Source organism: Pseudophryne corroboree, chromosome 1 (assembly GCF_028390025.1).
Source record: "Pseudophryne corroboree isolate aPseCor3 chromosome 1, aPseCor3.hap2, whole genome shotgun sequence".
Taxonomy (NCBI): Eukaryota; Metazoa; Chordata; class Amphibia; order Anura; family Myobatrachidae; genus Pseudophryne; species Pseudophryne corroboree.
In genome coordinates this window covers 1,162,665,897-1,162,693,835 of record NC_086444.1, presented here as the reverse complement: position 1 = coordinate 1,162,693,835, position 27,939 = coordinate 1,162,665,897, and the positions used below count along the sequence as shown (strand labels likewise).

Here is a 27,939-nt window from a genome sequence, read left to right as displayed (position 1 = left end):
GTGTATTATGATCATGTGCAGGGGTCAGGGCATGTTGGGGTATAGTGTCCTATGTCTGTATAGGGTGTAACAGAAGTGTATTATGTTAATGTGCAGTGGTCAGGTCATGTTGGGGTGTAGTGTCCTATGTCTGTATAGAGTGTAATAGAAGTGTATTTATGATCATGTGCAGTGGTCAGGTCATGTTGGGGGTGTAGTGTCCTATGTCTGTATAGAGTGTAATAGAAGTGTATTATGATCATGTGCAGTGGTCAGGTCATGTTGGGGTGTAGTGTCCTATGTCTGTATAGGGTGGAATAGAAGTGTATTATGATCATGTGCAGGGGTCAGGTCATGTTGGGGTATAGTGTCCTATGTCTGTACAGGGTGTAATAGAAGTGTATTATGATCATGTGCAGTGGTCAGGTCATGTTGGGGTGTAGTGTCCTATGTCTGTATAGGGTGTAATAGAAGTGTATTATGATCATGTGCAGTGGTCAGGTCATGTTGGGGGTGTAGTGTCCTATGTCTGTATAGGGTGTAATAGAAGTGTATTATGGACATGTGCAGTGGTCAGGTCATGTTGGGGTGTAGTGTCCTATGTCTGTATAGGGTGTAATAGAAGTGTATTATGATCATGTGCAGTGGTCAGGGCATGTTGAGGTGTAGTGTCCTATGTCTGTATAGAGTGTAATAGAAGTGTATTATGATCATGTGCAGGGGTCAGGGCATGTTGGGGTATAGTGTCCTATGTCTGTATAGGGTGTAATAGAAGTGTATTATGTTCATGTGCAGTGGTCAGGTCATGTTGGGGTGTAGTGTCCTATGTCTGTATAGGGTGTAATAGAAGTGTATTTATGATCATGTGCAGTGGTCAGGTCATGTTGGGGTGTAGTGTCCTATGTCTGTATAGGGTGTAATAGAAGTGTATTGTGATCATGTGCAGTGGTCAGGGCATGTTGAGGTGTAGTGTCCTATGTCTGTATAGAGTGTAATAGAAGTGTATTATGATCATGTGCAGTGGTCAGGTCATGTTGGGGTATAGTGTCCTATGTCTTTATAGAGTGTAATAGAAGTGTATTATGATCATGTGCAGGGGTCAGGTCATGTTGGGGTGTAGTGTCCTATGTCTGTATAGGGTGTAATAGAAGTGTATTATGATCATGTGCAGTGGTCAGGTCATGTTGGGGTATAGTGTCCTATGTCTGTATAGGGTGTAATAGAAGTGTATTATGATCATGTGCAGGGGTCAGGTCATGTTGGGGTGTAGTGTCCTATGTCTGTATAGGGTGTAATAGAAGTGTATTATGGTCATGTGCAGTGGTCAGGGCATGTTGGGGCATAGTGTCCTATGTCTGTATAGAGTGTAATAGAAGTGTATTATGATCATGTGCAGTGGTCAGGTCATGTTGGGGTGTAGTGTCCTATGTCTGTATAGGGTGTAATAGAAGTGTATTATGATCATGTGCAGGGGTCAGGTCATGTTGAGGTGTAGTGTCCTATGTCTGCATAGGGTGTAATAGAAGTGTATTATGATCATGTGCAGTGGTCAGGGCATGTTGGGGTATAGTGTCCTATGTCTGTATAGGGTGTAATAGAAGTGTATTATGATCATGTGCAGTGGTCAGGTCATGTTGGGGTGTAGAGTCCTATGTCTGTACAGGGTGTAATAGAAGTGTATTATGATCATGTGCAGTGGTCAGGTCATGTTGGGGTGTAGTGTCCTATGTCTGTATAGAGTGTAATAGAAGTGTATTTATGATCATGTGCAGTGGTCAGGTCATGTTGGGGGTGTAGTGTCCTATGTCTGTATAGAGTGTAATAGAAGTGTATTATGATCATGTGCAGTGGTCAGGTCATGTTGGGGTGTAGTGTCCTATGTCTGTATAGGGTGGAATAGAAGTGTATTATGATCATGTGCAGGGGTCAGGTCATGTTGGGGTATAGTGTCCTATGTCTGTACAGGGTGTAATAGAAGTGTATTATGATCATGTGCAGTGGTCAGGTCATGTTGGGGTGTAGTGTCCTATGTCTGTATAGGGTGTAATAGAAGTGTATTATGATCATGTGCAGTGGTCAGGTCATGTTGGGGGTGTAGTGTCCTATGTCTGTATAGGGTGTAATAGAAGTGTATTATGGACATGTGCAGTGGTCAGGTCATGTTGGGGTGTAGTGTCCTATGTCTGTATAGGGTGTAATAGAAGTGTATTATGATCATGTGCAGTGGTCAGGGCATGTTGAGGTGTAGTGTCCTATGTCTGTATAGAGTGTAATAGAAGTGTATTATGATCATGTGCAGGGGTCAGGGCATGTTGGGGTATAGTGTCCTATGTCTGTATAGGGTGTAATAGAAGTGTATTATGTTCATGTGCAGTGGTCAGGTCATGTTGGGGTGTAGTGTCCTATGTCTGTATAGGGTGTAATAGAAGTGTATTTATGATCATGTGCAGTGGTCAGGTCATGTTGGGGTGTAGTGTCCTATGTCTGTATAGGGTGTAATAGAAGTGTATTGTGATCATGTGCAGTGGTCAGGGCATGTTGAGGTGTAGTGTCCTATGTCTGTATAGAGTGTAATAGAAGTGTATTATGATCATGTGCAGTGGTCAGGTCATGTTGGGGTATAGTGTCCTATGTCTTTATAGAGTGTAATAGAAGTGTATTATGATCATGTGCAGGGGTCAGGTCATGTTGGGGTGTAGTGTCCTATGTCTGTATAGGGTGTAATAGAAGTGTATTATGATCATGTGCAGTGGTCAGGTCATGTTGGGGTATAGTGTCCTATGTCTGTATAGGGTGTAATAGAAGTGTATTATGATCATGTGCAGGGGTCAGGTCATGTTGGGGTGTAGTGTCCTATGTCTGTATAGGGTGTAATAGAAGTGTATTATGGTCATGTGCAGTGGTCAGGGCATGTTGGGGCATAGTGTCCTATGTCTGTATAGAGTGTAATAGAAGTGTATTATGATCATGTGCAGTGGTCAGGTCATGTTGGGGTGTAGTGTCCTATGTCTGTATAGGGTGTAATAGAAGTGTATTATGATCATGTGCAGGGGTCAGGTCATGTTGAGGTGTAGTGTCCTATGTCTGCATAGGGTGTAATAGAAGTGTATTATGATCATGTGCAGTGGTCAGGGCATGTTGGGGTATAGTGTCCTATGTCTGTATAGGGTGTAATAGAAGTGTATTATGATCATGTGCAGTGGTCAGGTCATGTTGGGGTGTAGAGTCCTATGTCTGTACAGGGTGTAATAGAAGTGTATTATGATCATGTGCAGTGGTCAGGTCATGTTGGGGTGTAGAGTCCTATGTCTGTACAGGGTGTAATAGAAGTGTATTATGATCATGTGCAGGGGTCAGGTCATGTTGAGGTGTAGTGTCCTATGTCTGCATAGGGTGTAATAGAAGTGTATTATGATCATGTGCAGTGGTCAGGGCATGTTGGGGTATAGTGTCCTATCATGTCTGTATAGGGTGTAATAGAAGTGTATTATGATCATGTGCAGGGGTCAGGTCATGTTGGGGTGTAGTGTCCTATGTCTGTACATGGTGTAATAGAAGTGTATTATGATCATGTGCAGGGGTCAGGTCATGTTGGGGTGTAGAGTCCTATGTCTGTATAGGGTGTAATAGAAGTGTATTATGGTCATGTGCAGTGGTCAGGTCATGTTGGGGGTGTAGTGTCCTATGTCTGTACAGGGTGTAATAGAAGTGTATTATGATCATGTGCAGGGGTCAGGTCATGTTGAGGTGTAGTGTCCTATGTCTGCATAGGGTGTAATAGAAGTGTATTATGATCATGTGCAGTGGTCAGGGCATGTTGGGGTATAGTGTCCTATGTCTGCATAGGGTGTAATAGAAGTGTATTATGATCATGTGCAGGGGTCAGGTCATGTTGGGGTGTAGTGTCCTATGTCTGTATAGGGTGTAATAGAAGTGTATTATGATCATGTGCAGGGGTCAGGGCATGTTGGGGTGTAGTGTCCTATGTCTGTATAGAGTGTAATAGAAGTGTATTATGATCATGTGCAGGGGTCAGGGCATGTTGGGGTATAGTGTCCTATGTCTGTATAGGGTGTAATAGAAGTGTATTATGATCATGTGCAGTGGTCAGGTCATGTTGGGGTGTAGTGTCCTATGTCTGTATAGGGTGTAATAGAAGTGTATTATGATCATGTGCAGGGGTCAGGGCATGTTGGGGTGTAGTGTCCTATGTCTGTATAGAGTGTAATAGAAGTGTATTATGATCATGTGCAGGGGTCAGGGCATGTTGGGGTATAGTGTCCTATGTCTGTATAGGGTGTAATAGACGTGTATTATGTTCATGTGCAGTGGTCAGGTCATGTTGGGGTGTAGTGTCCTATGTCTGTATAGAGTGTAATAGAAGTGTATTTATGATCATGTGCAGTGGTCAGGTCATGTTGGGGGTGTAGTGTCCTATGTCTGTATAGAGTGTAATAGAAGTGTATTATGATCATGTGCAGTGGTCAGGTCATGTTGGGGTGTAGTGTCCTATGTCTGTATAGGGTGGAATAGAAGTGTATTATGATCATGTGCAGGGGTCAGGTCATGTTGGGGTATAGTGTCCTATGTCTGTACAGGGTGTAATAGAAGTGTATTATGATCATGTGCAGTGGTCAGGTCATGTTGGGGGTGTAGTGTCCTATGTCTGTATAGGGTGTAATAGAAGTGTATTATGGACATGTGCAGTGGTCAGGTCATGTTGGGGTGTAGTGTCCTATGTCTGTATAGGGTGTAATAGAAGTGTATTATGATCATGTGCAGTGGTCAGGGCATGTTGAGGTGTAGTGTCCTATGTCTGTATAGAGTGTAATAGAAGTGTATTATGATCATGTGCAGTGGTCAGGTCATGTTGGGGTGTAGTGTCCTATGTCTTTATAGAGTGTAATAGAAGTGTATTATGATCATGTGCAGGGGTCAGGGCATGTTGGGGTGTAGTGTCCTATGTCTGTATATGGTGTAATAGAAGTGTATTATGATCATGTGCAGGGGTCAGGTCATGTTGGGGTATAGTGTCTTATGTCTGCATAGAGTGTAATAGATGTGTATTATGATCATGTGCAGGGGTCAGGTCATGTTGGGGTATAGTGTCTTATGTCTGCATAGAGTGTAATAGATGTGTATTATGATCATGTGCAGGGGTCAGGTCATGTTGGGGTATAGTGTCTTATGTCTGCATAGAGTGTAATAGAAGTGTATTATGATCATGTGCAGGGGTCAGGTCATGTTGGGGTGTAGTGTCCTCTGTCTGTATAGAGTGTAATAGATGTGTATTATGATCATGTGCAGGGGACAGGTCATGTTGGGGTGTAGTGTCCTATGTCTGACTCTGTATAGAGTGTAATAGAAGTGTATTATGATCATGTGCTGTGGTCAGGTCATGTTGGGGTGTAGTGTCCTATGTCTGTATAGGGTGTAATAGAAGTGTATTATGATCATGTGCAGGGGTCAGGTCATGTTGGGGTGTAGTGTCCTATGTCTGTATAGGGTGTAATAGAAGTGTATTATGATCATGTGCAGTGGTCAGGTCATGTTGGGGTATAGTGTTCTATGTCTGCATAGAGTGTAATAGATGTGTATTATGATCATGTGCAGGGGTCAGGTCATGTTGGGGTGTAGTGTCCTCTGTCTGTATAGAGTGTAATAGATGTGTATTATGATCATGTGCAGGGGTCAGGTCATGTTGGGGTGTAGTGTCCTCTGTCTGTATAGAGTGTAATAGATGTGTATTATGATCATGTGCAGGGGTCAGGTCATGTTGGGGTGTAGTGTCCTATGTCTGACTCTGTATAGAGTGTAATAGAAGTGTATTATGATCATGTGCAGGGGTCAGGTCATGTTGGGGTGTAGTTTCCTATATACAAATTTCAGAGTTATTCTGATCCAAAAATAGAGCGGAGACATTCTTTAATAGGAGACATTTATAAAACAGAAATGGAGGAAAAGTTTGTCAGCAATCCAGAACTGTTGGTAAATGACATTACTCAGCAGCACGACAGCAAAACACACACCAAACCGTAATTGTACAGGTGGTGAAAAATCACACGTCACATTATCATGTATCCCAAGCGTTGCTTTTAGCTTCAAAAGAGTACCCTGAAAATAATGACATCACCCGGCTACAGAAACATCTGCTCGCTACGGAGGGAGGACTAACACCTGCAGTCACAGATCTTTCTGCACCGGCTCTCTGTGCCAGAGGCAATATACAGTATATACACACACAGACATTCCTGGCTGGCAGGTAAACTAGCTGATATTAGTTTATATTACTATCTTTTTTTTTTATTATTATTATTATTATTATTATTATAAGGAATAAAAATAATAAAAATTCCAATGAGCATCATGTGTTTGGATAGACAAATAGTTATATACAGAGCCAGGTTCTATTGTCATAGTAATGATGGTCTCAGGCTATGCTGATGTTATCCAGCGTTTTGCAGAGCACGCCTATATTCCCTTTCTCCCCCCAATTATCCCATTATAAGCCAAGACTGCTAGCGTGCTTGAACAATATCCTTGTTGACAAAACAAAGTTTTCTAGAATGAACGCTGTTGGATCGTTTCCAAATTCAAAGATTGCCAAAGAGAATACTTAGCGAAGATAAAGCCTGGAGGAGACGGAGAGATTATTGCAGATGCAGATACTGTACGTCCTCCGGCCACTGGGGCCTGAACATACGCTAGTGCTGTAGTATTGAGACGCCCACCAGTGGCTTTGCACATCCAAGCAATTAGGAACAAATGCAGAGCGGTGGTCGCAGATCCTTGGATAATCGATTCCCGGAGTAACCCTACGTTCTCGCTCAGACTGGGTGTGGGAAATGAGCCGTCAGCGCCATGTTTTCTACATTCAGGATACGCTTTTGCAGCTTGATACCTCCCCCAAACGGTCCCTGACTGTCAATCACTATGCAAATAAAACCTCACTGCGGGCGGCATCACAGAGGTACCTTGTCACGTGCACAGCGCCGCCAGAATGCATTCGCAGTCCAGCAATAATCGCCAGACTCTGTAACTATCTCCAAATCAGGCTCACTATCCTGATTGCAGCAAGAACCCCTCTGCTGTAAGGGACAACGGGGGTCATTTAGACTGGATCGCTGCAGTCTGAAGCCCTTTGTGGAATGCGCACGCTAAAAGCATCTAAGGGCTGCCATCGCCTCTGCCTGCTTGACAGGCAGAGGCGGTTGTGGGCCAGGAGGGGGCGTGCCAATGGTATTAGAATGCAGGCGTGTCCGGACCGTTGCAGGGGCAGGCTGCGGCGGCTGCGTGACGACACGGGTAGCCGCCTGCCAACGCAGCTAGGCCGCTCAGGTAAGGAGATACTCGGCAGGTGCAAAAGAATCGCTGCCGTGCTATGCTTTCGTACCCGTGGGGGGTGAGGGGTGAGGGCCAGACATGCAGGGTGCACTAGCCCTGTGCTGGGCGACCCCCCCCCCCCCACATGTCTGAGTAACTGTGCTAATTTAGCACATCTACGATCAGATCTCAATGGCTCCCTGAGACCGATTCGTCCTTGTGTCCTGCTGTCACTTATCTGACAAGCGGCAAAGTGCGGCGCCTCCACTGGGCGCACAATGCACCGCTGTAGTTTGTGCCTTGCTATCAATCTTTGATCCATAGCAACTTGAAAAGTGTGATGATTATTGTAATGTGTTATGGGTATGTATTGTGTAAATATTATTCCAGTATTATATGATGTAATGTGTTTGATGGTTTCGGTGCACTTTTTCCTTTTAAAAAAAAAGCGGGCAGCGTGCTCCTTCCCAAATCCTCGGGGAGGCACAGTGCTAGAGAGCCTGGACTGTTTTCCACTAACATTGGGGAACTAGATTCGTCTGGTGCCCCTGCTACAGTGGATACCAGTCCCAGGCTGGAACCAGTATAATTGACGGGGTGGCATAAAACCCCTGTCCCTGATGTCAAAAGCATAAGACACACACACAATATGATATTCAAAGTAATCTTTAAATGCATAAATTGCTCCTTATTCCTTGTTCACAAAATAAAATGTTTTCATCTTACTTTCAGTAGCAAGGACAGAGAAGCAATGACCTAAACAGGTAACGATGTCCTCATACCCTATGGCTTCTGTCCAGCCAAAACCGCCCATCCCAGACAGTCTATGCCGATGGCGCCTGTGGGCTTGTCACTCAGTATCAAAGGTCAGCCACCAAAGTTTATCATCAATGGCCTCCCATTTATGGTGAAAGCACTCAACATCGCCATCAGATCATTAATAGTTGGGATCCATCGATGGTTGATGGCCAACCCTATTTGTGGTGATCACTCATCTCATAGTGGGTGGGAGATTATCTTTTTCCAGGTTTAAATCACATTACTTCCATACAGTGGTGGACCAGGGCTTGCGAAGCCAACTATTTAATAATATATTTATTTAATGATCATGTGTGTTTTTAATTTTTACTCCATTGGTATAATAATCAGCGGCTCCAAAACAAGTTAATTTACCTGGCTCCACAGCCCAGAGAGTCAGGAAGAGCCCAAGGGCCTTTCAGTTTGGGCTCGTAGCCTCTGAGAAAGTAGAGGCGAGGTGGGTTAGGCTTTCGTGGCCCCTCCATATATTGGCTCCAGCCCTGCAGTGACTAGCTTGTGGCTGGCAGTACCTATTTTATACAGGAAAGTAATCTAGCCTGGAGAAGAAGGTAAAAGGAGCATGCAGCCCATCTTATAGTTATTTCTTAGTTTTATTACATAAGGCAGACATACAAAGCCCTGGAGAGTGATAAAGTGGAGAGAGATAAGAGTTTATTTATGAAGCAGTGAAAAGTGTGGAGAAGTGAGCCAGTGGAGAAGTTGCCCATGGCAACCAATCAGCATTGAAGTAACATTTATAATTTGCATACCAGCAACTGATTGGTTGCCATGGGCAACTTCTCCACAGGCTCACTGCCCCACTCTTTTCACTGCTTTATGAATAGACCCAAAAGTATCAGCCACCCAGCTCCTGTAATTTTTGGTACTTTATCTCCATCCATCTGTGGCCTGTTCGCTGCACTGTGCCAGTTTCTACAGATTTGGCTTGAATTCCCAAAAAATTGTCTAAAAGAGATTACATTAATTTTAAAAGTGAAAAAAACGTGTAAAATATATATTCAAACAATAAATAAATAAATAAATCTGATCATAAAGCATTTTTTATGCATTTTTTTGTCATCACCCTGAAAAGGCAGCAATGGAGATAACGGAATACATATGTTTTACTGGCGGTCGGGTAACTCGGCTGTTATGATCCTGACAGCGGGATCCCAGTATGCCAGCAGCGGGCCTCGCGGGCTAGTTGCGCTCACCATGCTGCGGGCACGGTGGACACCCATAGAGGGAGAAAAGCCTATGAAGCCTGGTATCCCTGTGGCGGGATTTCACCGCCTGTCGGGATTCCGGCATTGGCATTGTGACAGCTGGGATCCCGACAGGTGGTCTCGTGAACGCCTCCCAAGATAACAGAGCAGGTATTATATGGTTACAGTTACTTCCCCATATATATTTATGTACCAGTTACAAAGAAATGCATTTTCAATAACTAGATAGAAGAGAGGAGAAGATAGAATATTTTTGCCCACATTTATTAAGCCTTGGATAGTGATAAATTGCACAGTGATAAAGTACCAACCAACTCCTAACTGCCATGCAGGAGCGGATCTAGGCACGGGCAAGCCGGGCGGGGCCCGGGGAGCTGCGGCCTGCGGGCGCAGTCAGCCCACAGGCACCCGACGCCCGCTCACACACCGGCTGCAACAGGCACCGTGGGCTGTGTGGGCGCCCGCTGCAGCCGGCACCATTGTCAGACGCTAGAGGTCATAATTGACCTTTAGTGTCTGTGCGGCGCTATGGGAGAGACATCATGACGTCTTTCCCATAGAGAGGAGCGGGCGGCCAGAGACGGAGGGCTGCAGCAGTTGGGAAGCAGGAGCAGAGCTGGTGAGTATTGGTTATTTTCTTTTGTGTGTGTTTGTGAGCGGCACTACTAGGGGGCATAACTACAGGGGAACATCTACAAGGGGCACAACTACTGGGGGCAAATCTACTGGGGGCACAACTACTGGGGGCAAATCTACTGGAGGCACAACTACAGGGGGCACACCTACTGGGGGCAAATCTACTGGGGACACAACTACAGGGGGCACAACTACTGGGGGCCAGAGGCGGAACTACCGCCAGTGCAACCAGTGCGTTGCACTGGGGCCCGCCACTGTCCAGGGGCCCAAAGAATGTAATGAGTTAAACTAACTCATTACATGCCGCTGTGTGCTGCGGGCAACCGCTGCCCGCAGCACACAGCCGCCCGGAGAGGAGCGCAGCGGCACAGGGGGGGGTGCGGGTGGAAGAAGGAGGAGGGAGGTGGAGGAGTGAAGCGCATCCTAGCATTCACAGCGGCGGAGAACAGCCTATAGTGAAGCAGAGGGACAGCAGCAACAGCGCCTCCACCAATAACACAGCGCTGCTGCGGCTCCCTCCTCCACCTCCCTCCTCCTCCTTCTCTCCTGCTCGGGATCTCTGCCAGAAGCTGCACCGAGAAGCCTGAGCCAGCGGAGAGAGTAAGTATAATTCTTTCTTTCTTTCTTTCTTTCTTTCTTTCTTTCTTTCTTTCTTTCTTTCTTTCTTTCTGTGCAAAAAGGGGGACTGTCTGCCGTAATGTGTAAAAAGAGGGGCGCTGTCTGCCGTAATGTGTAAAAAGGGGGAATCTGCCTGCCGTAATGTGTAAAAAGGGGACGCTGTCTGACGTAATGTGTAAAAAGGGGGAATCTGCCTGCCATAATGTGTAAAAAGGGGACGCTGTCTGTCGTAATGTGTAAAAAGGGGGAATCTGCCTGCCGTAATGTGTAAAAAGGGGACGCTGTCTGTCGTAATGTGTAAAAAGGGGGAATCTGCCTGCCGTAATGTGTAAAAAGGGGATGCTGTCTGCCTTAATGTGTAACAAGGGCACGCTGTCTGCCGTAATGTGTAAGATGGGCACACTGTCTGCCGTAATGTGTAAGAAGGGCACGCTGTCTGCCGTTATGTGTAAAAATGTTTAAGAAGGGCACGCTATCTGCCGTTATGTGTAAAAAGGGCACGCTGTCTGCCGTTATGTGTAAAAAGGGAACGCTGTCTGCCGTTATGTGTAAAAAGGGGACGCTGTCTGCTGCTATGTGTAACAAGGGCACGCTGTCTGCCGTTATGTGTAAAAAGGGGACGCTGTCTGCCGTTATGTGTAAAAAGGGCATGCTGTCTGCCGTTATGTGTAAAAAGGGGGACGCTGTCTGCTGTAATGTGTAAAAAGGGCACGCTGTCTGCCGTTATGTGTAAAAAGGGGACGCTGTCTGCCGTTATGTGTAAAAAGTGCACGCTGTTTGCCGCTATGTGCAACAAGGGCACACTATCTGCCGTTATGTGTAAAAAGGGGGACGCTGTCTGCCGTTATGTGTATAAAGGGGGACGCTGTCTGCCGTTATGTGTAAAAAAAGGGCATGCTGTCTGCCGTTATGTGTAAAAAGGGAACGCTGTCTGCCGTAATGTGTAAAAAGGGGATGCTGTCTGCCGTAATGTGTAAAAAGGGGAATCTGTCCACCGTAAGGTGTAAAAGGGTCTCTACTTGGTGCTACTGGGCGGCAAATTATGCCGCCCAGTAGCACCACTGGGCGGCATAATTTGAATAATGGAGACTACTGTGCACCGTTTTATGAATTGGTATTATTTTGTGGCCACACCCCTTCCCCACAAAGCAACGCCCCTATGTATTTTTGCGCGCGCCTACGGGCGCACTGCCCCTGTTTTGCATGCAGGGGTGGGGCTCCGATGCCGTTTCTTGCACACAGTGCTAAAATGTCTAGTTACGGCACTGTAGCTAGGTATCCATTTTTCTGGCCCTGAGCAGGTCCCCCTCACCAGATCCTCTCCAGGGGTGAGGGGGTGGACTTGGAAGGGATGAGGGGGGGGGGGGGGGGGCGTCGGCAAAGCATTTTGTCGCACCTGGGCCCACTGCTCGCTAGTTCCGCCACTGCTGGGGGCAAATCTACTGGGGGCACAACTACAGGGGGCGCAACTGTGGCCACGCCGCTTCCCTATGAAACCACGCCCCAATTTTTGACGCGTGCCCTGGGCGCCACGAGGTCTAGAACCGGCCCTGCTGCCATGTTACAGGCTATGGCCCCCATTTATCAACCTTTGGAGAGTGATGAATTGCACAGTGATAACGTACCAACCAATCAGCTCCTAACTGCCATGTTATAGGCTGTGTTTGAAAAATGACAGTTAGGAGCTGGTTGTCTGGTGCTTTATCACTGTGCAATTTATCACTCTCCAGGCTTGGTAAATCTGGGCTTTTATTTTACATTACGTGGTATTGTGTTTTGTTATGGGAGCGTATTCATTATCACTTAAATGTCACAATTTCTGCACTCCGCAGGAGATGTAGAAATTGTGACATTCATCAAACTCCGGAAAAGCATTTTTTACGGAGCTGACTGTAAAACTTTTCGCCATTCTGAGATGGTGAACAACTTCCAAATCTCTTCACAATTTGCCCTTTACATGGCAGCTTGTGCAGCAGGGGTAGGGGGTCAGCAGCTGCAGAGCGATCTACGCAGCCGGGCAGCCACTGTGCTAAACGGCTGGACTATGGGCGGAGCCACACTTGCTGTAATCTCTGCGGAGGGGGGAGCGCACACTGAATGTAATCACTGAGCGTGGCTGTGGCTGCAGCATGTTCCCTGCAGCCGGGCACCCTTTATGAAGGAGCCGGCGGCGGGGGGTGGTGAGCAGGGCCGCGGCTGCAGCATGGTTCCTGCTGCTGGGCACCATATGTAGGAGCTGGCTGGTGTGGACGGACGGAGTGGGGTACCTTAAGTTGTATAATATAGTTAGTGAAGAACTACAAGCAATGGCATTCACTGACTGGAACCGCCTGCTGCAACATGTAGTTCCATAATTGCTAGAAAAGCAAGGTTGCTGAAAGCAGCAATGAGTCCTCCACTGCTGAACGTTGCATGAAAAACTTTTAGTTTCAGAAAACAATGTGGCGTATGGCAAGCGGGAACCGCCATAGTTTCAGGGGATACTTTGGGCATAATAAATAGAACTTTGAACAGCAAATGAGTGCGTTAATTACTGTATAATTCCACTTATTGTTCCGCATTTCAGACTGAAAGCCCCCAACACCTTTATTTCAGTCCAGGTGATAGCATAGCACTGACCACTGTCACATAGCAGAAGTCAGATGTGATGTGCCAAAAAACTACACATATACATCTAGACACATTGGGCGGTATTCAATTCTTTCCACCCCCGTTCTGTTTCTGCTGACGGGCGTGGTATCATCACTTCAGCACCCTAACCCTTTACGCAGTTAAACCTGATTATTATATGCACGATAACGGGGATAACTTTAGAAAGGAGATTCAGCGTGATATATCATTTGACTACCGCCCATAGGGTCTATTCTGGGGAGCACGCAGCGCCCAAATTCACGTAGTTGGGCGATTATTTGATTATTATAAGTGTACGCACATACAGTGGGTGCTGCTGCAATTTGGGACAGACAGTAACAAAAAGGTGGAAGAAAAGTGATGGGCGCTGCTGGGCGGTGACTAGTGCACACAAACATGTTCCGTTCAGTGGGCGTGTTATGGGAGTGACGCAGGAGTGTCACTGCAAGCGGCAGCATTCCCAGACGCAATGACACAGGCATAGGAGGCCGCTGTCAGACAGAGACACTGCACCAGCCATAGGACATGTGTAAATTTCCATGGTGTGACCGATGGTGATGTATAAAGACGCAGCAATCGGTATTACAGTGTTCGCAGGCGTCTCAGCCATTGCACATTCGGCCGCACGGATGTAGACAATAGAAGGAGCGTGTAGGTCATTTACATAGACTCACAGACTGCCGATGGCAATACTTGCTGCTGCGCTCCCTTTGCATGAACAGAAGTCACAGGAATAACACACAGCTCCCGCACAGTAACGAGGTGCTTCATAAACCTAAAACAATGCATGAAACACTCGCTCCGTTCCTGGCTGCTGGAAATGCCTAATCTCTTCTGCAGGAAAATAACAGCTTGTCACAAATAATTTGTCGGTTTGCAATGTACAGTAGTCAGTGTTCTACTGCTTCCTCTCCAGGCAGGTAATGCTGTTTAACCCCTGCACAGCTAGCCAAATATGCAGTTTATCATCATCATTGTCCTCATCATCAACTCATCATCATCATCGTGCATTAATATAGCACCACATGTTGCGCAGCACCGGACTATCAGCAGGGGGGAAAGGGAGCTAAATACAGATAAGGGAGAGAGGAACAATAAATATATCAACAGAAAAGGCAGCTACTGTATAGCTATAACAAAGGAAACCAAATCCAGAGGAATGAGGGGATGGAAGGTAGGGAGGGCCATAGATGTACAGTACTTTGGAAGGAACAAACACCTAAAACAGTGGACGGGATGTACTAAAGGAAAAATGCGGTAAAACCCCCGAAAACGACCCTACCGCCGTGTTTTCGCCGTCCAGGGTATCGCCGACCCCCCTCCCCCCGGCATACCTTCCTCCAGACTGCCCTGGACCCGGAAGGTAATCTCCTCCTCTCCCTAGCAACGCAGCTGGAGGTCCTTCCGGCTGCAGGGGGGAGGAGGAGGCGCTGGGGGCAGCCTGCTGCTGCTTCCCGGCGGCTAGGCAGTCTGGAGAGTCTGGAGAGCCGAGGGACATGACGGAGACCCCCCGCACACCCCCTCACAGGTATCGCGGGGGGCCTCTGTCACCGCATTGCGATATTGATTGCATATGTTAGTACATATGCAATCAACATCGCTGCGGTAAGCGGCGAGGGGCGGCAATGTATCTTAATACATCCCGCCCACAGTAACTCCCATCTGTGCCAGTTCAGGCAGGACAGAGTATGTTTGTGGGGTCTAACCAGCCATTGGCATTTTTATCCTGGTTGCTGAAATGTTGACGGATAGGGCAGCTTACAGCCCTGGTGAATGTACAATGCCTGTGAGAATTTAAGGCTTTAAAATGATGTGACATGACGTGCCCTCATTCTGATGTATCTCTATTAGCGGAATTGAAAAGTTGGGAGGAATGCATAAAATGTTATTTTATTATCACCTACGCCCGAGCATACTCCCCCTTTCAGGACAGATACTGTTAGCTCGTTATCTTCAATTTAGCAGATCTGCTGGAGAAGGACCATGCAATCCCTTTCTAGTGGACTGGAGCAGTCAGTCAAGGAGGGAGATTAAAGGATACTGAGGAAATGGCTGTATACTGGACACTGGGGGACTGTAAACTGGACTATATTTCAACTTTCAAAGTGACAAAAGTGTGACACTTCTGACTTCTGGCTACACTGACATAAGCCTCTCTACTGTATCTACTATATAGGAATAAGGGGCAGATGTACTAAGCCTTGGAGAGATATAAAATACCAACCAATCAGCTCCTGTCATTTTTCAAACACAACCTGTAACATGGGAGTTAGGAGCTGATTTGTTGGTACTTTTTCTGCTGCGGGGTACACTGGGCTCCACAGGTAAAGACATTGGGGGTGTAGAGTAGGATCTTGATCCGAGGCACCAACAGGCTAAAAGCTTTGACCTTCTTCCCAGAATGCACAGCGCCGCCTCCTCTATAATCCCGCCTCCGTGCACAGGAGCTCAGATTTGTAGTTGGTGCCATGCAGTGCAGGCACACAACAGGGGGCTGCTCCAGCAGCCCTGAGAAGAGCTTTTCAAAGTGAAAAATGAAGACTTCAAGGGCTGCAGCAGAGGCACTGTATGTGTTAGATGTCAGTCAGATATCTCCTGCTGCAGCTTCATCACCTCCCGAGTGGCGCTGTACTTTCCCGCGCCCTGGTTGCCGGGTACCTACAGCGGATGCTCTGGTTCTTCTTTGTCAGTCACACACACAACCGCTGCCCTCCTGGATCGCGTGGCCGCACACAGGGAGGAGGTAAGAGGGTCCCCCAGGCGGGACCCGCGGGAAATCGCGATCTGGCGCGGCTGGTGGGAGGCGGGCCGCGTGTGCTGGCGTGGACACTGTGGCAGTACAGGGACCCGACTAGATCACCAGGGCAAGGGCACAGGTCGGTTTTATTAAAAAACGTTTATTATACAGCCCACAGTACCCGGTGGTGAAGTCCAGCAGGGGGATAAGGCTTTGACCTGTAGCCCCTCCCCCAGCCCCAGGGCGCCATTTAGAGTAAATGTTCCCACCCTGGAGCTGCATCTCTCTCTCCCTCACTCCCTGTCAGCGTTTGGGCGCCATAAGGACAAGCTGAGCTGATCCTGGGACTGTTTGGGCAAATCCTCCCCTGTAAAGCCGCCTGCATGTCAGCGCTGTGCATTTTACAGGACACTTAAGTATTCTACATGTCTGCAGTGCTGACAGTCTTAGTTAAGAAAGAGTGCATTTAGTCAGGGTTATGTAGTACAAGTACCCTGTGATATACATCCAGTATTTACTGTGCATTGATATATCTATTGAATGTATAGCTATACTTACTAGTATTACTCTGTATTGCTAGTCCAGTACAGTTTTATTGCATGTCAGAATTTCTGCATTGTACAATGTGACTATGTTTGTGTGTATATAGCTGCTGTGTGACCTCCATTTCGTGTATCTCACTCAGATTGCTATCCCTATATTCTATAACCTGAGGGGGCTACGTGCATCAGGGTTATTATCTAATATAGGTGTTTCACAAGATATACTTATTCTGTATTTTTCTCTGTGAATTTTAGTCACCATTTACCTCTGGAATTCTCTGTTTGTGCAAATACACTACACAGGGGGTTCTTGTCAGGTATTGTGCTGCTGATATTGTACTGGATTGCGTCACATTGAGCTTTCAGATATGTCAGCTACAAGGGGCGACGGAGCTGGGGCTGATCCCACATTGCATGGTGGTGACGCTGCAGACACGTTTGAGGAGTATATAGCAGCTGAGGGTTCTGGTTCTGGGGGTTCCTTACCCCCCAGTGGGACCGTAGCAACGGGGGTTCAAAATAATCCGCCTTGGGCTACTTTTTCCACGCTATAGAGTACACTAGTATCTGGACTTGCACCCCCTATGGGACCTCCTGTGCCGGTACAACCGCTTATGGTCCCTGTGGTTAATCCGCCATGGGCAGATCAACTGTCCTCTCAGTTACAGCAATTGAACCAATCACTGACTAAACAGAAATCTAACCCTTGCCCGCCCAAGATCACGGGGTCCTCTAAGAGGGCAATTACTTCCTCACAATCCACCAACATCCCAGACTCCTCGTCTCATGAGGATGGCGTATATACTGACCCCACAGATTCTGATCCTGATGCTTCTGATGGGGAATCTGTCTCACAGGTGGATGTTCCTGACTTGTTGGAGGCTATCAGGCTAATTCTTCAAATTACTGATGACCCAGAGCCAGATGCTGCCCCTAAGAAACCGGACAGGTTTAAACGTCAGAAAGTGGTTAAACAAGTTCTACCTCATTCTGACCATTTAGTTGACATACGTCAGGAATCCTGGGAAAATCCAGGAAAGAAATTCACACCTCACAAGAAGATGCTGGCTCGCTATCCCCTCGCTGCGGAACTTAGTAGAAATTGGGAGACACCCGCGCCAGTGGATTCGCAGGTGACGCGGCTGGTGGTTTCCTCTGCTCTGCCTGTAACTACCATCACGTCTCTGAAAGAACCGACAGATAAGCGTGTGGAGGGTTGTTTAAAGGCGATCTACACCCTAGCAGGTGCTGTGCATCGACCCACTATTGCAGCGACATGGGCTGCAGAGGCTATTGAAGCGTGGGCTCAGGAGTTGAAAGCTGAGATGTCTTCCAACGCTTCTGATCATGCTAGACAATGTCTATCGTATATTGTCACTGCCTCTCATTACATTAAGGAGGTGGCTTCTGATGCTGGTATTCTGCTGGTCAAGGTCTCTACTATGTCCATACTGGCTCGCCGGATTCTCTGGTTGCTGTCCTGGTCAGTGGATCTGGACTCTAAGAAAACCCTGGAGGCATTGGCGTTTCTATAATGGGTGCAGTGTGTGCGAGGCACACGGGCCCCCAGGTCCAGGGGGGCCCACCCCGCACACACTGCACCCATTTGCTTAATACTTACCTCTCTGAAGTCCCCCCGTCGAAGCCATCCCTTTTTCGGCAGCGCAATAGAGTTTGAACACTAGGGGGAACAAACTCTATTGCGCCTGCTGAAAACCCCAGAAAGATGGCATAGCGGCCATTTTTCCGGAGTTTTGCGCATGCGCAGTAGCAAAATCTTCAAGAAAATGGCCGCCGCGCAGTGTTCCCGGAGGTTTGCGCATGCTCAATAGGGTTTGGTCTCAGACTCTATTGCCGCTGCGGAGAAGGATGGCACCGCCGGGGGACCCAGGAGAGGTAAGTATTAAATGCTGTGCCTCGGTCAGAGAGGAGGGGGCCCCTGAAGCAGAAGGCTGCACACGGGCCTCCTACTCTCTTAAAACGCCCCTGCCTGGAGGTGCTCCCTTTTAAGGGAGACATTCTTTTCGGAGAGGACCTCAACAAGATAGTGGCTGACTTAGCTTCTGTTAAAACAGCATGTCTACCTAGTACTGCCCCTTCGGTACCGAAGGCTAAGAGTACTTCCTTTCGCTCCTATCGTCCTTCAGGGAAAGCAAAGGGTCAGGCGTACCCGAAACAGATTCACACTTCCAAACCTAATAAGCCCAAACCCAAACGGGCCTGGGCTGCCGTCAGCCTGCTTCCAAGACTGACAAGCCTGCCGTATGACGGGGCGGGCCTTCCTCTGGGGGATCCCAGGGTGGGGGGCCGACTTCTAGGGTATACCCAGGAATGGTTGAAGATCACTTCCAATGCCTGGGTACGAGAAGTCGTCACTCGAGGTTACGCTGTATCCTTCAAAAATCGTCCCCCTCATCGATTTTGCCTGACAGATGTCCATTCGGATCAGGTGAAGGCAAAAACTCTTAATTCGGTGGTACAGTCCCTCCTGGACATAGGAGTGGTAGTACAGGTGCCTCTGGCTCAGAGAGGCAAGGGGTACTATTCACCGCTGTTCCTAGTCCCGAAACCGAATGGGTCTTCCCGGCCCATTCTCAACCTCAAGTCCTTGAACAAATTTGTGAGGGTCTCCAAGTTTCGTATGGAAACTCTTCGCTCTTTTGTTCTGGCCTTGGAACCTGGCGATTATATGGTCTCCCTGGACATACAGGATGCTTACCTGCATATTCCTATTGCAATGTCGCATCAGCAATACCTGAGGTTTGCGGTTGGCAACCTCCATTAACAATTTCGGGTGTTACCTTTTGGTTTGACCACGGCTCCACGAGTCTTCACCAAGGTCATGGCAGTAATGACGGCTGTACTCCGCCGTCAAGGGGTCAGGATCCTACCATATCTGGATGACTTGTTGATCCTGACAAATTCCCCAGAAATTCTCCTACGCCATCTGGATCTGACTATCCGGTTTCTGCAAGCCCACGGGTGGCTCATCAACTGGAAGAAATCTTCCCTAGTCCCTGCTCAGAGCATGGTGCACCTGGGGGCGTTGTTGGACACTCACAATCAGCGGTTGTTCTTGTCTCAGGAGAAGGTCCTAAAGCTTCAGGGCAGGATTCGATGCTTCCTTTCTCGTCCGCAAGTGTCGATACATTCGGCAATGCAAGTACTAGGTCTCATGGTGTCGGCTTTCGACATGGTGGAGTACGCTCAATTCCATTCCCGCCCTCTGCAGAAGCTGATTCTTGCCAAGTAGGATGGCCTGCCTCACCGGATAAGGTCTCAAATGATCTCCTTGTCTCTGGAGGTCCGTCTGTCGCTGAGCTGGTGGCTTCAGGACCAACGATTGAGCAGGGGTTGTCCCTTCTGGATCTCCAACTGGGTCCTTCTGACAACGGATGCCAGTCTGAGATGTTGGGGCGCGGTGTTGGAGCAACACTCCCTTCAGGTCAGTGGACCAAGAAGGCCACCCGATAAACATTCTGGAACTGCGGGAAGTGTTCAATGCTCTGAACTTGGCCCAGCATTTAATACAGAACAGGCCTGTTCAAGTACAGTCGGACAACACCACCACGGTGGCGTACATAAATCATCAAGGCGGCATCCGAAGCCGCATGGCAATGAGGGAAGTATCAAGGATTCTTTAGTGGGCGGAACGCCATCTGCCAGCCATATCGGCAGTGTTCATTCCGGGGGTCCAAAACTGGGAAGCGGACTTTCTCAGTCGTCAGGACGTACATGCTAGAGAGTGGAGCCTCCATCCAGAAGTGTTTCAACTCCTCGTGGACAGGTGGAGCCTTCCAGATGTGGACCTGATGGCATGTCGACACAATCACAAGGTTCTGGTCTTTGGAGCAAGGACAAAAGATCCTCAAGCAGCGTTCGTGGACGCACTGGCATTTCCATGGAACTTTCAGCTGCCGTAGGTGTTCCCTCCAGTGTCACTCCTGCCCAGAGTAATAAGGAAGTTCAAGAAAGAAGGAGGATTCCTACTTCTAATCGCTCCCGCATGGCCCAGACGGCATTGATTCTCAGACCTTTAGGGTCTCTCGATAGAGCGTCCCCTTCTACTTCCACAGCGCCCAGATCTCCTTGTTCAGGGCCCCTGTGTATATCAGGATTTAGCCCGGTTGGCTTAGACGGCGTGGCTCTTGAAGCTTCCGTCTTGAGGGCCAAAGGATTTTCTGAGGCAGTCATTCAAACTACTGTATGTTGAAGGCCCGTAAACTGGCTTCTTCCTCGGATTTACCATAGGGTCTGGAATTCTTATTTTGCTTGGTGCGCATCTAACAATCATGATGCTTACAAGTTTAGTACGGCCAAACTTTTGGCCTTTCTACAACAGGGCATGGACTTGGGCCTTCGTCTGGCCTCCATCAAGGTTCATATTTCTGCCTTGTCGGTTTGGTTCCACAGAAAAATTGCAACCTTACCTGATGTGCATACGTTCACTCAGGGTGTGTTGCGGATTCAACCTCCTTATGTCCCGCCTGTGGCTCCTTGGGACTTGTCGGTGGTTCTGAAGGCGTTGCAAGGGTCTCCGTTTGAGCCTCTACAATCTGCAGACCTTAAGTGGCTTTCTCTTAAGGTACTGTTTCTGCTGGCTATTGCCTCTGCTAGACGGGTATCGGATTTGGGTGCCTTGTCTTGTAGGTCACCATATCTGATTTTTCACCATGATCGGGCGGTTCTTAGAACACGTCCTGGGTATTTACCTAAGGTGGTGTCTTCTTTCCACCTTAATCAGGAGATTGTGGTTCCAGCCTTTGCCTCTCCTGACTTGTCTTCCAAAGAGCGGTCTTTGGCTGTGGTACGGGCTCTCCTTATCTATGTAAAGAGAACTGCTTCCCTTCAGAAGTCTGATTCTCTCTTTGTACTGTTTGGTTTTCACAAACGTGGCTGGCCTGCTCACAAGCAGACCCTGACCAGATGGATTAGAATGGTGATTGCACATGCTTATGTACAGGCTGGCCTTCCAGCTCCTGCTACCATTAAGGCCCATTCTACTTGGTCTGTTGGACCTTCTTGGGCGGCCCGCTGTGGTGCGATCCTTTAAAAATTGTGCAAGGCGGCTACGTGGTTCTCAGTGAACACGTTCATAAGGTTCTATGCCTTTGATACTTCCGCCTCCCAGGATGCTTCCTTTGGACGCCGGGTTCTTGTGCCCGCTACAGTGCGTCCCCTCCCATAAGGAACTGCTTTAGGACATCCCCAATGTCATTCCCTGTGGAGCCCATTGTACCCCGCAGCAGAAAACAAGATTTATGGTAAGAACTTACCGTTGTCAAATCTCTTTCTGCGAGGTACACTGGGCTCCACAGGGCGCCCACCCTGACGCACTTAGCTTCTTTGGGTTGGTAAGGCATTAACCGCTGACACCTTCTCCTGTCGAGAGAATATGGTGTATGTGGCTACTAACGGTTGTCGTCTCTTTTAACTGCTACTGCATTGGACTGGTTAACAAAAACTGAGCTCCTGTGCACGGAGGCTGGTTATAGAGGAGGCGGCGCTATGCATTCTGGGAAGAAGGTCAAAGCTTTTAGCCTGTTGGTGCCTCGGATCAAGATCCTACTCTACACCCCAATGCCATTCCCTGTGGAGCCCAGTGTATGTGCATGGTCTCATTAAAATGGGCGTGCCTCATCTGAAAAGACTACCTTACAACCCAGTTTTTGACCTTGCACCAACAGATCACGGCCACCACAGGAAAAAAATAATAATTATATATATATATATATATATATATATATTATGCCATACACCGCAATGCCCTTGATACATTAAATCCCCATTTTACATATTGCAGCAGGCTAGAATCCCCCATTTTACTCATTGCGGCAGGCTAGAGTCCCCATTTTACACATTGTGGCAGGCTAGAGTCCCCATTTTACACAGTACGGCAGGCAAGAGACAGTACGGCAGGCAAGAGTCCCCATTTTACACAGTACGGCAGGCAAGTGTCCCCATTTTACACAGTACGGCAGGCAAGAGTCCCCATTTTAAACATTGCGGCAGGCAAGAGTCCCCATTTTACACAGTACGGCAGGCAAGAGTCCCCAATTTACACAGTATGGCAGGCAAGAGTCCCCATTTTACACAGTACGGCAGGCAAGTGTCCCCATTTTACACAGTACGGCAGGCAAGAGTCCCCATTTTATACATTAGGCAGGCAAGTGTCAAGTGGGGGGGAAGGAAGGGAGAGGGTGGGAGAGAGAGAGAGAGAGAGAGAGACTACATACATTTGTAGCGGTTCTTCCCGCTCCTCGGGCCGCCTCTCCCTCCTCTCGCAGGCCGCCTCCTCCTTCTAATAGATTGGCTCCCCCTCCTCTTGTCATCAGTACTCCACTCGGGGGGCGGAGTTTTGCGGAATGATGCGATTGCGTTGTGACGTCACGACGCAACCGTGCCATTCCGTGAAACTCCGCCCCCTGAGCAGGAGTACTCGGGAAGAGGGGGAAACAAGGACCCGCAAAGTGCCGTGGCGGGCGCCCCGTGCGGTTGCACGGCTCGCCCGCCGCAATAAACGGCACTGCTACAAAGCTTACCATATACAGTGTTGGCACATCAATATTGAGAAATGTTGGACAGGGAATATGTAAGAACAAGGGGAACTATACCTCCAAGTGATGGACAGTTCAGTTGGTATATACTGTACTAAACACTGTGGAGATCTATCCTCTGTTCCTGAATAGTGGGAAACTGTATACATGACACTTTGCTAGGTTGTGTCTACTGGAGAGTTTTACAAGAGGATGATGTACTGTAGGCATCTGGACACTTCAGAACTTTGATGAGGAGAATTCCCAACCTGCTCCCCCAGTCTTTGGGCCAGGGCGTACAGTAGCATCTAACGATAACTAGCCTTCCCTATCTTGCATAGACCCCATATAACCCAAACTACATGGATCCTCAACATGACCATCACTAGATAAACCATGGACCTTCTTCACTTGGCAGTGATATGACTTAGCCATGCTCTTCAGAAGGCCTTAGGTAAAACATTTCCACTAAACTTTATAGAAACCTTTCCTACAGTAAGACATATAGCCAGATGGTTTCTTCTCCATCACTGGAGTCATCCTCGTCTTTCTACTATCATTTCTCATATTGCACCGCTTCCAAATGCATACAAAGATTATCCCTTCCAGGATAAAACACCAGCCACTCACAGGCATAAGGCAATGAAGAGAAAACTTCATCTATGCTGTATGCTCTCACATCGACACATACTTATAATAATTAAAAAGTGACCAAGTACAGATTTTAGGGCCTAATTCAGACCTGATTGCAAAAACAAAATCTTTCTCTAATGGGCCAAACCATGTGCACTGCAGGTGGGGCAGATATAACATGTGCAGAGAGAGTTAGATTGGGTGGGTTATTTTGTTTCTGTGTAGGGTAAATACTGGCTGCTTTATTTGTACACTGCAATACAGATTTCAGTTTAAACACACCCCACCCAAATCTAACTCTCTCTGCACATGTTATATCTGCCCCACCTGCAGTGCACATGGTTTTGCCCATTAGATTGTAAGCTCCACTGGGTATTTTGCCCATGTGAATGGGCAAAATACTCTCTGTAAAGCGCTGCGGAATATGTGTGCGCTATTATAAATAACTGGTAATAAATAAAATAAATTAGATAGAAATGTTGCTGCTGCGATCAGGTCTGGATTAGGCCCTTAGGCACGTGATTTGTGGTGAATTATTTTGTCTGACCTCTTATTTATTTTCACTGAACCATTTGTACATTTCTACTTTCTATTTAGATCTGATCCTGACCTAATAATTCCAGTTCTCTCAGTGAAGCTGCACTATCATTACATTTGGATACAAGACAAAGTGGAGGAATGTAATGAGAGAGATTTACATGCCGAAATACCGGTTACCCGGGGCTGCCTGCTCCAATTCTCATGATTCACCACATTCGTTTGAACTGTTCAATTTCAAATAAATACTGCAGCAACTCTCCAAATTCTTCAGGGGAAATGAAGAAACGTTGGTTGAGGAATATAATTGGAATAGCAGGAAAGTAATATTAGATTTCATGCTAATGTTTAGCTGTATCAAACAATCGCTTGCATGGGACGGAGGGGGCTGATTGTTCCGCTAGTGCAGTGTTCTGTTACATCAGAGGAGGGGAACGCATGATCTATGCTCCATACGTGTTCATTGTCAATTTAGCTCTTTCCTGCAGCTGACAAGGGCTTGGCCGGCAATCAAGAAGCACCCACTTGTGGGGTCAGCCTCCCTGCAACCTCTCTGGCTGCACAATTTCCCCATCACACTTTTCACAAATATATATATATACTATAATCGCTGTGCTACTGTACATTCTGTGCCGGTTATAGCTACACAGTGGCTAAAATGAGGCAGTGAGCGGACAGGAGCAAGGCGTGGGAGGATGTTACAGTGAAAGTGCAGAACTGTGAATTTGATTGTTATTATTATTATTAATAAAATATATTTATGCAGTGTCAGCGCACTCCACGGGGCTTTACAATTGGGATTCCGCCATAATAAAACAGGGCTACATGAACAAACAGACAATGGGGTCAGTTTTCACACAAGCAGATTTGGCAAACTGACGCTTCTCTACGCATTTAACCCTGAAATTTAAAACGGCAATCATGTTAAAAGTAAAACATCCCAAGTTGCTGTTTTAAATTGAAATAATCAGTGGCGGGTGTAATCTGTGCTGCATCATTCTCTTCACAACAATTGTTCATAACATACATAGATAAAATGTACGTAAATAACCCACCTCTCTCCATGACATTATTCCTCACGTCTTTTTGGGGCCCATTATCAAATAATATTTGACCCTATTATTACCTGAAAACACTATCGGGGGTTAGCCAAAAATACTAAGTATGTAGGAGGTGCCGCAGCAGATATCTCCAATAGGTTTCTATGGGGGATACAATGCTGCCAGGGTATCAATATCTGGACTGCTAAGCACTCCCGATATTGAACCCTGCAGCTACCACATCTGAAGATGGCGGTAGCCCATTGTAGCCTTTTGGCTACACACTGAGTTAGTAACCGGCGGAGGGTTTCCAGAAGTGGCCTCTGTGCTTCTTGTGCGCAGAAGCTCCGGCAGACCTCACAGCACATTGTAGGGATGGGCTCCTATTGGAGCCTCTGTCCCTGTGGGTGCTGAATAATATATCCACCCAATATGATTGCATGTTGCAATGCGTTCCTCTGTGCTACTATATCACGCCTAGATCACATTGCATTTGCAATCAATTAAAAATTGGCCATTTAGTGGTCAAATTTCTCGAGCAACTTGTATACAACCATCTATTTCGCTTTCTCTCCTCTCTCTCCCTTCTCCGCTCTCTGAAAATGGGCTTCCACTCCAACATCCTACTGAGACCACACTCACAGAGGTGCTTTACTTTGACAGCAATGACTCTCCGTACTCATCCTCCTGGACCCCTCTGCTTACTTTCTATTTATTCAACTGCTCCTTCAGCATCAATGCTGTTCTCCTCTCTACTCTGTGTTATCCCACAAGGCTCTGTTCTGACCCCTTTTACCCTCAATGAGTGATACATTTCGCTGTGAATGATAAATTGCACCAGCCAATCAGCTCCTAGCTTCCATGTCACAGGCTGTGTGTGAAAAATGGTAGTTAGGAGCTGATTGGCTGGTGCAATTTATCACTCACAGTGAAATGTATCACTCATTGATAAATAAGGACAATTGTGTCTTATAACCAATGCAGGGAAATGGCACTGATGTTCCCATTTGAATGTACTGTATCTGTGATTTATCCCCGCCCCCCCAAAAGAATGTAACAGCTACATAATGGGGACTGGACTATTCAGGGAGTCAGGGAGATTGCTTTTATTTCAGGGAGTCTCCTGCAGAACGAGGGAGCGTAGGCAAGTATGACATACAGTATAGAAAGTAGTGCATACTGCATATCCGCTCTCACCACTCCACATGCACTGTCACATTGTCTATTTACTCAAGAATACAACCCAAGTTACTCACTACAAAACCCTCAACATACCTCCTCTTCATACACCTCAAATATCAAAATGTTCTCTGTTTCGCTCTAGTAGACCTGCCTTAGAACTGTGTCTTGCCACCTCTCCCTCACGCCCATATATTTTTTCCCGTATTGCTACACACTTCACAGCAATGATAAATGATTGATTGCCCAGATGTACTAATGATCAGCTGCAGGGACATGGAGCCCGTCCCTGCAATATGTAAGAAGTGAAATGATTGCAAAAGCAATTATCCCTTTGGGAGCCAGAACCGTTCTGTGCAATTATTCGTTTGGGAGCCAGAACCGTTCTGCGCATGTGTATTCTCCTGACCAGGCATGTGTGGCAGCCACTTCCGGGGGGATTCCTGAGGATTTCTGCATTATGTTGCCCATAGGCTACAGCAGCTAATATAAATCTGACAGCCTTACAGCCCCCAAATATATATTAATTATAGACCTAGTTATACATTAATAATTTAATTTAAAGACATTCCAAGTGATTTGCGTTCTCCTGCACATGAAAATTGTGTTTTGATGAATCGACCTGGATTGCTAAATTGTTTAGCCCCAATCTTTATATAACTGTGGGATTATATCAAGTGCAAAACTACAAAGCAATTGTAAAATATCAGATTGCGCTGCATTAGTCTATGAAGAGCCTCGGATTAATCCACAGTAAAAGAATACGACAGTTAATTTAAACTTCTAACAACAAAAGCCAGCGAAGAAAAATTAAGTTTGAGACATATAATCGCTTCAAGGTTGTTTTCTTAGTTCCAATACAAGTTATACGAGCACCACGGGGGTTTATAATAATAACAGCATAAAAAAATGTATTTATTGTGTTTCAGCTGGTGGGTTTCGATGGGCTAAGCTCTATTAATATACACATGAGCTGAATCAAAAACTGCTGTGCAGCGATTTGACCAGCGGCTGAACATACGGGGTAATGTTTTTATTTAGTGCTCACGGTGGAATGTAAAATTGCTAACAAAGGGCAAAGTCAGAGATTCGGAGATCAGAGGTCTGGGTGCTATGCCAACTGCATGTGATACCATGGCCATCCGAGGAGCTTTCAAGTCAAGCCATACTCAAGTGGCTACATTACATTCTCTGGAGTTTCTGTGCGAGAAATCATTTATATTGTTAGATGTTATACATGCTTTTGTGCCTTTGAGGTTTATTTTTCAAAGAGCTATTCTTTATCGCCATTATTAGCTAACTCAAACACGATTCCACATCAGTGGCATTACTGTACTTCAAGGACAAAACTGCTGTTGGCAAAACAAAAAGCAAAAACGGACAACAGCTGTGTGGTATCAATTTTTGCCCAGCGCTGGGACCGGTACTGTCAGGCGGGCGAAGGATTGATGCATGTGATAGCAGGTGGATGGTACAAATGTCAGGGTCTGCTCTAGCGCGGAGCATCCTGGGATTCACAAGTGC

The 27,939-nt window shown here is 47.0% G+C and overlaps 1 long non-coding RNA gene across 1 annotated transcript in view; it reads left to right on the top strand.

Annotated features, from left to right (window-relative positions):
- LOC135004653 (uncharacterized) overlaps positions 1-24,462 on the top strand; it is a 127,311-nt gene extending 102,849 nt beyond the window's left edge. The window contains exon 2 of the long non-coding RNA XR_010205434.1: positions 24,257-24,462. This is a non-coding gene — a long non-coding RNA (uncharacterized LOC135004653). The remainder of the gene's footprint in view (positions 1-24,256) is intronic.
- The last annotated feature ends 3,477 nt before the right edge of the window (positions 24,463-27,939 follow it).